This window comes from Echinops telfairi, unplaced genomic scaffold, assembly GCF_000313985.2.
Source record: "Echinops telfairi isolate 266 unplaced genomic scaffold, ASM31398v2 ScPeMD7_31;HRSCAF=116, whole genome shotgun sequence".
NCBI classification, from domain to species: domain Eukaryota; kingdom Metazoa; phylum Chordata; class Mammalia; order Afrosoricida; family Tenrecidae; genus Echinops; species Echinops telfairi.
In genome coordinates, this window is record NW_022103928.1 from 43,379,544 (window position 1) to 43,386,880 (window position 7,337).

The following is a 7,337-nucleotide window of genomic DNA, read 5'->3' on the forward strand; positions in this document are numbered from 1 at the left end:
AAAAAGATTCGAGTATGAGTCTCTATAGGAAAAGCTAATATTGTATATCATTATATCGACCACCTTTGTTACCGTTCACATCATTAATGCATATATTTCTTCAATGGGTCTGAGTTTCACCAAAAAAAGGTCAAATTTGCTACATCAATTATATTTTTAAATTAGATGCTGTAGTAGTTACATAATCATTTGTCAATATGAGAGGATTAAGAGTGAAGGGGTGGAGTCTAGCCTGTCAATCAGGTTATAGCCAATGAGACCTCTGTGTGGTCATGGTCTTCTTCTGAGGATTCTGGGAATTCCTTTATTCCTCCTTGGAGGTGGGAGACACTCTCTCTCTTGGCTCAGTCTCTGGGAGACATTGCAGCTGACAAGACACATGGAACTATGCTAGTGGCCTGAGCTAAAGGAATCATATAGAGACCCCTGCCAGCACTGAGATGCTTACACCACCACTGGGTCCACAAGACTTTCCACCCACTGGCCTGTGATCTTCCTGCATTTGGGATCATTGCATGTGTTTCATGAGTCTGAAGAGGACTTCTTAGGTTGGTATTGAACATATGGGCCAGACTTATGGACTTGATCTGGACTGGGCTGGGATGTTTTCTCACTATTCAATTGCTCTTCTCTATAGACCTCTTTCCTATACACATATGAGTGTCTATGAATTTGTTTCTCTTGTCTACCCCGACTAACACATATGTATCACATTTCCCTTTTATTTTTTCAATTATAAAGGTAATATAAGTTGACTATAACATTTCTTAAAATCTCCAATTATAGCTCTACTTATAGATTATTTACAGATGCCTTATACTATCTGTAAGACATCTAAATTTCATTTGCTTCTAATTTCAAATAGATTCTCAAAAGGTAGCCACTGTTTTTCCCTTAAAAGTTATATGCAATAAGCACACCAGCCTATGTGATCACAAGGTGCTGATGGGATCAGGTATCAGGCATCAAAGACCCAGAACAAAAAATCATACCAATAAGAATGAGGCAGGGAGGCGCAGAGTGGAGACACAAAGCCCATCTGTAGACAATTGGACATTCCCTTACAGAAGGGTCACAAGAAAGGGACGAGCCAGTCAGGGTGCAGTATAGCACTGATGAAACATACAACTTTCCACTAGTTCTTTAATGCTTCCTCCCCCCACCCACTATCTTGACCTCAATTCTACTTTAGAAATCCGGCTAGACCAGAGGATATACACTGGTACAGATAACAGCTGGAACACACAGAATCCAGAACAGATAAATACCTCAGGACTAATAATGAGAATAGAGATACCAGGAGGGGAAGTGGAAGATGGAGGGAGAAAAGGGGAATTGATCACAATGATTGACATATAACTCCCCACCACCACCACCAGGGGAACAGACAACAGAAAAGTGGATAAAGGGAGACAGTAGATGATGTAAGATATGAAAATAATAATAATTTATAATTATCAAGGGTTCATGAGGGAGGAAGGGAAAATGAGCTGATGTCAAGGACTCAAGTAGAAAGAAAATGCTTTGAAAATGATGATGGCAACATATGTACTAATGTGCTTGATGAAATGGATGGATGTATGGATTGTGATAAGAGCTGTTAAAAGCCCCCAATAAAATGATTTAATAAAAAAAGTTATCTGCATTTGTGAGCAAAGACCTGTACCGTGATCTGTAAATTTGGTTAAAGCCATTCATTATAGTTTCATCACTATCCATAATTTTTAATTCTCAAAAACAAGTTGATGACGAGGGATGGGAGGGAAAGAAAGGGCAGGGAAAACAAAAGGCTAGAGTGTCCACAGGGGTTAGTTTGGGAAAGGGAGAACAGGGTGAAAAGGGGAGGTGGCAGGGCAAGACATTGAGAGGTCTGAAAGTTACTTAGTTGTTGAATACAAAATTAATCACCTGAAATGTACACACACAGTTTAATCACACACGAAATGGTGGGGGTGGGGGATGGGGGGGATAAACCTGCTGTTACTCAATTTTAGGTCTCATTTACTTTTCTGTAGAAGTCCCTTTTTTTAATGCAGCAAATTTTCTAACTTCTACGTCATTCTTCAAAAACATCAACTTTCTCAAGACAATGCACATTGCCCACTGTACCAAACAACCTTATGGCTTCAGCCTCTGGAACATAAAACGGTGAATCTGGATGTTTTGTTAGCTAAGAAAACAGATAGAAAGTAGTGAAAACATGTTCTTGTTAAGAACAAGAATCCTATCAGCATGGCATTGTCAATCATCAGGATTAAAAGCGACTAAGGCTCTTCTATCTCAAATCTGACTTCTTACCGATATATTCACTTGGAAAGCAACATCACAAAACCGTTGGTTTCTATCCCTTTCCTCCCCCCATTTCCACTTGGTTCAGTTTAAAAGTTTCCATCACGTCCATTCCAATTCATAGAGAATGTGTATCAGAGTAGAACAGGGCTCTATAGGGCTGTTTTAAAGGAGATGGAGAAGCCTTCTTCCAAGGCACTCTTGAGTGGACTTACATGCCAACCTCTCTGTTAGCATCAAGAGCATTGACCACCCAGGACATTTAGTTCAGAGTACTTTTGAAGAGAGATAGAGGCTACACTTAGTAAGGAGGGACTTTATTCAAAGGGATTATTACAAGGGAGTGGTAAGGGACTACTGCAGTAAAGGGAAAGGTCTATTGGGAACGGGTGAACACTGACCATAAGATCAGTAAGTGTCTCAAGAGTGCGGACCATAATAATATATTGAGGTTTGTTAAATAGGAAGGGTAGAGAGAGTTAGGTATAGGAATGTAGGATGAAAAAGAGCTTGATCCGAGAGTACAACTGAGAATGTTTTATGCTGAGGCCATCTTATTCTTTGGTAGGAACCTTTAGCTACGTGCTAGTTCTAGTTGAGGATCAACCAACATTAAGGAACATAGGGAAAGAAGAGAAACCCTATTGAATGCTGCCATATTTGATTTCAGTCAGCAAATGTTTCAAGGTCTTGCTTTCAGCTAGCAAGGCTGTATTATGTGCATATTGCTAATTAACCTTCCTCCGATCCTGATGCTGATGCTGATGGTACCTATACAGTCCACCTTCTCGGATTATTTGTTCAGCACACCGATTAAATAAGTAAGGATACAACAACTACAACACACCTCTTACCCGATGGTCAAACAACTGCCTCTCTTTCTATGTCCAGATTTCACAGGAGCACAATTAAGTGTTCTGGAATCACCATTCTTCTCAAGGTTGTCTATTGTATAGACTCTGTACAATGGGATTCCAAAGCTGTAGATCCGTAGGTGACAGAAAGCATCATCTCTCACTGGTGGAGCAACTGATATAGATGAACCCCCAACCTTGTAATTACCAACCACATGCATAACACACTACGCCATCAGGACTCATTGTTAGTCGTATAGATATTATCCTACCACAAACAGCATTGTGCTTCAAGACAGAGCTTAAAATGTTCTTTCTGACCATGAATTGTAATATAATGCTTCTAAAATGGTTTATTCCTGGTATGCTAAACCATGCGATTGTCTGATTTAAAATGTCCAGTATCAGTCCATTTCAGCAAACTAATGTCTAGGATATCAACCTTTATGATTCCATTTCATTTTTTCAATTTTCCTAGGTACACACTTCAGACATTCCACATTCTGATTATTACTGGCTGCTTGTGATCACTTCTTCCCATTTTGTATTGTGTGCCATTAGGAAATGAAAGTCCCGAAAGCTTTACTCCATCTGTGTCATTTACTCCATGACTTGTATATATTTAGCAGAAGTGAGAAGCAATAGCTATTCTATTAATACCATCACTTGGGCCAGGCACACTCCATAGTCACTGCGCCTATTCGTGTTTTCAGTCTCTGGCAATGTTCCGATGCCATCCGTAAGGTTTTCAGTGGCTAATTCCTCTGAATTGGACAGCCTATTCCTTCTTCGTAATCTGTTCTCAGTATGGAAACTTCACGAAAACCTGCTCACTTTGGGTGACCTTGCTTGTATTTGAAAATACCAGTTACATAGCTTCTAGCTTCACAGCAACACACAGCCCCCACAGAACAACAAAGTAACAGACATGTGGCGGACAAGATCGATGGGGAGTCAGTAATGGGCACATGGAAAGCAAAGCAGGCTTAGATCCCCATGGTGCAGCAGTGTACTCGCAAGCACAGATGCTGAGAAGCTGCAGTGAGACTTGAGCTGAATCTCACAAGAAAGGAATCCGGTCAATGATCAGAGTTTAAATGAATGCCTTGGCAAGTAAAGACTAAATGGGCATTTTCCTGGGTCTAGGAACCCTGGTAGCCTAATGATTACACACCTGCTAACTGCAAGGTCAGCAATTTGAAACCACCAGCTACTCTGTGAGAGAAAGACAGGGCTTTCTGCTCCTGTAAAGAGTTACAGCCTTGTAAGCACACAGGGGCAGTTCTACCCTGTCCTACAGGGTTACTATGAGTTGGCATCACTTGATGGCAGTGAGTTTATTTGTTTGTTTGTCCGTCTATCTGTTTGTTTTAGGCTTTAAGTAAAGTCCCTGGGTTGTTCAAAAGGTTAAGCACTTGACTAGTCATTGAAAAGTTGGTAATTTGAAGTCACCCATAAGCACCGCAGAAAAAAAGCCTAGCAATCTTGTCCCAAACAGTCACAGCTTTGAAAACTCCATAGAGCAATTCTCATAGAGAAATTCTCCACACACTAGACCCTGTGAGTCAGTCAGAATCAACCCAACAACAACGGCTTCTTGTTTTGTTCTGTTAATATCATGGCCTACTGTGTCAGTCCAGGTAGACTAGAGAAACAAATTCATAGACACTCATATGTGTATAAGAAAGAGGTTTATAAATAAGAGCAAATGAGTATTGAAGAAATATCCCACCCCAATCCAGATCAAGTCCAAAAGTCCAATATTAGCCCATATGTCCGATACCAATCTATAAAGTCCTCTTCAGACTCATGAAATACATGCAATGATGTTGAACGCAAGGTGATCACAGGCCAGTGGGTTGGAAGTCTTGTGGATCCAGTGGCATTGTAAGCATCTCAGTGCTGGCAGGGGTCTCTGCATGGCTTCTCCAGCTTCAGGGGTCTGGTTGCATCAGGGTAGGTCCATGTGGCTTCTCCAGCTCCCAGGGCATAGTGCCATGTGTCTTGTCAGTAGAGTATCTCTTAGGGAGTGAGCATAGAAAAAATGTGTCTCCTACCTCCAAGGAAGAAAAAAAGGATTTCCCAGAATCCTCAGGAGAAACTCATGCCCACACAGAGGACTCATTGGCTATGACCCAATTGACAGACTAGACTCCACCCCTTCACTCTTAATCCTCTCAAGTTCCAAATTGACACCAGATTATGTAACTACCACACCTACCTCTCCAGTTCTAGACACTCTATCTTGGTTTTCAGGGTTTCTAAATCCTCTCCACATCAAAGTTTCATAGGCCCCACTCTTAATTACTACCCTGTTTCCCCAAAAATAAGACAGTGTCTTATATTAATTTTTGCTCCAAAAGATGTGCTAGATCTTATTTTCAGGGGATGTCTTATTTTTCCATGAAGAAGAATACAGTACATATTTATTGTTTTATTAAGAGAGACCTCGCACTTCCTGTCTTCTCTGGCTGCACTGTGGCCAACAGAGAGCTGCACGACCGTGCCCACCCCTATGGTCCAGAGTCCAGAGTTACAGTAGCTTCAGGGGGCCTTATTTTCGGGGAGGTCTTATTTTCAGGGGGATGCCTTATATTTCAGAGAGAGGCAAAACTGTAAGTAGGTCTTATTTTCAGGGGATGTCTTACTTTCAGGGAAACAGGGTAGGTCAGCTACTGGTAATTGGACGTGGATGGCCTAAGAGCATTACATTGATGCAGATCCAACAATATGCCTCAGAGACCCCATCAGAAGCAGGCAGAATGGGTAGGTGGATGCTATACAAATGATAAGGGTGAGATCCAGCAAAGCAGGGCTTGCCTCCGCAGTTTGGTATTGCTTTCCCTGTACATTGTCTATAATCCTTTGAAAATAACTATTTGGGTAAAAAAAAATGAAGCAAACCAATTTCCTTAATGCTGGCAGATGCATGTATCAGAGTCTGTTGATTTACCTTTGCTCAGACCTACCACACACTTCCTTATCTGCCTTTGCAGTGAGCTATTCTCACAAGGTCTTCATTATTTCCTAATTATCTAAATTTATTTGCTTCATTTTTCTTGCTAGAAAACATTTTAAAAATTAATCTCTAGTCTTGGGTTGCTATTAATTTAAAAGCTCCTCCTCATCATTTATTAATGGATTCATTTGTTATTCAATCAGAACCACCACCACCACCCCACCTCCGCCACACACACACACACACACACACACACACACACACACACTCACTGTCATATATAATAGCATATGGAAGCACACACACGCAGACATACACTCACTGATTTCAAAGGTCTACCTTTGGTCTCTCTCACAATGGCTTCATCCATCCATGACCAACCATATACAGTTGACCTGATGAGAATATTTTTGAACTTTGTTTTTTGTAAATTAGGTACAGGTTTATGTTTCAGATCATCAGCTTTGTATTCAAACCACTCACTACCCCCCTAATAATTTACCCCTCACCAACTCCCTGATTTCTCTTCTCCTTCTTGTGGACGTCTGTCTTCCATTTCACCCAAGTTAACACTCATCAATAGTCTAGCTCATTAATTTATCTTCCCTCCCTTGCCCCCTCCCCTTGGCAAAATCCATAGCCTATCCCCTTTGATACAAATGTCCTCAACTATTTTTTCTCCTATAACGGTGGTCTCATATAATATTTGTCCTTTTGTGATTTGCTAATCCCACTGAGCATAATGTTCTCCAAATCTACCCCTGCTATGAGGGAGGAGCTCCATGGTTCTGTCACTGGTTTTTAGCAATGTGTAGCAGTTCATTGCATATATAGGAATTTAGTTGTTTACTTTCTTGCAATTATGAGCAGTGCTGCAATGAACATGAATGGGCATCTTTAAACTCTCCTTTAGTGATTTTGTTTAAAATGGCAAGTAGGATGTCCTCTTGGCCATAGCACTGGCTTGCACTGGTACTCAGTCCACCTGTAGATACCTGTAGAATTCACTCCCAACTCGTCTCCTTCCTATCTTCACCATTTTAACAAGTTGTAGGAAATGAGTGATGGTCCTGAGGAATTTTCGGCCTTGGGGCATCGGCTCTGACGTTGCCTCCATAAATTCTCATTAGGTGTGCTAGAAGACTGTATCATCCAGGTCTATACCTACTCTCCCTCTGACCCATCTTTGGATCCCTTGTCAAGCTATACACTGAAAAATCAGATTGGATTTAATA